Source organism: Solanum stenotomum, chromosome 7 (genome assembly GCF_019186545.1).
Source record: "Solanum stenotomum isolate F172 chromosome 7, ASM1918654v1, whole genome shotgun sequence".
NCBI lineage: Eukaryota > Viridiplantae > Streptophyta > Magnoliopsida > Solanales > Solanaceae > Solanum > Solanum stenotomum.
In genome coordinates, this window is record NC_064288.1 from 15,827,506 (window position 1) to 15,829,180 (window position 1,675).

Consider the following 1,675-nt stretch of genomic DNA (forward strand, 5'->3'; position numbering starts at 1 on the left):
GGAATGGAACCATTGGTGCATCACCGACTTGGTTGGCGATGCTCGATTAACCTCGCCCAATGATCCTGAAGGCCAAAAATTTAGAAAGTATAAATTGAATTTCAAAAAGCAGAAAAAGGGTTCCAAGTCTTAATCCAGTCATTTCCTAAGTAATGTCTCCACTGTAGAACTTAGAGTTTTTGCTTGAGAGTTTGTTTTACTAAGTTTAAGGAGTTTTCAAGTAGATTTGGAGTTAGATTTTTGATATTGAGCATTTTGGATCATTGTAAAGACGTGAATTACAATACCTAGATTATGGAGAATGTAATTGGTATTGATTTCTTCCCTTTTATCATGTGTGGCCAAAACCCCCTTTCTTGGGGCTGTGATCATGTGATTATTTGCTTTAATTCGCTTATGGGTATTGTTGATTAATGATTTAAATGTTGTTTTAAAGTGAGTTTGATTGATAGTTGTGTATTAACTCATAAATTGTAGTTTCAAATACAATTTTAGCATAGTGTTTTAAGCTTGCTCGAGAGAGAGGTTATAGAACCAACGTTATCCATTGATGATTATAGTGATTGGGTTGTTGTGGGTTCAGTGCAAGAGAGTGAATTTTAATTCAATCCTACCTATCTAGCTCGATAGAGTAGATAAATTAAGGTTTTGAGTTGTTTATAGTGTTAAGCTTGTCGAGGTTCGAGAGAACTCGCTTGAATCGTAATAGTTGTTTGAGAGAAAATTATTGCATCTATAGTCTAGCCTACCACTGAGATCAAAATACAATTGCCTACACCTAGTATTGGATGAGGTGTAGATGAGCGTTCATCATAAATGGCGCCGTTGTCGGGGAGTGGTGTTATTGAATTCTCTTTTTGAAGTTGGTTTGTGATTTGATTGTGTTGTAGTTGAACCTATTTACCTTTTGTGTGTTGTTTGTTGCCTTTGAGTAGGTGAAGAAATGAGTTTCAATGGAAGCAACACCAGCCAGCTGGGCCAAAATGATGACATCGGTAACTTGAATGATGTGAATGAAGTATTGATGAATGTGGTACATTTGGGTGGTGTAGGTGCTATCTTGTTGCCTCAGGTTGGGAGAAATACGGTGTTCCATGTGACAAGCACGATGCTATAACTCTTGCAAATGAAAAGGTTATTTGGAGGCTTTGCTCATGTGGATCCCCATGACCATATTCGAAATTTTGTGCACATTTGTGGTCCCTTCTCATTCAAGAACATATCCCAAGAGTCATTTCGACTCTGTTTGTTCCTTTTTTCTTTGATGTGAGAGGCTACCAAGTGGTTAGCCGACCTACCTAGGGACTCAATTACCACTTGGGATGAATTGACCGAAGCTTTCTACATAAGGTTCTTTCCTCCTTCGAGGATGATGTCATTGAGAGATAATATCCAAGGTTTCAAATGCTTGAATGGTAAGCCAATCCACGAGACTTATCTACGGTTCCAAAAATTGCTACACTAATGTCCAACAAATGGACGCCCAAACAACGTCTTGCTACAACATTTCTATCGGAGTCTAGAATCTGTAAACAAAGGTGTAGCTGATCAACTTGTTCAATAAGGTATCATGCAACAACATTTTGAGATCGCTTCTACTTTATTTGATGGCATGATCAAAATCAATCGTGCTTGGTATACAAGAGAGGATCAAGTGTCTCTTTTAACCTTTAGG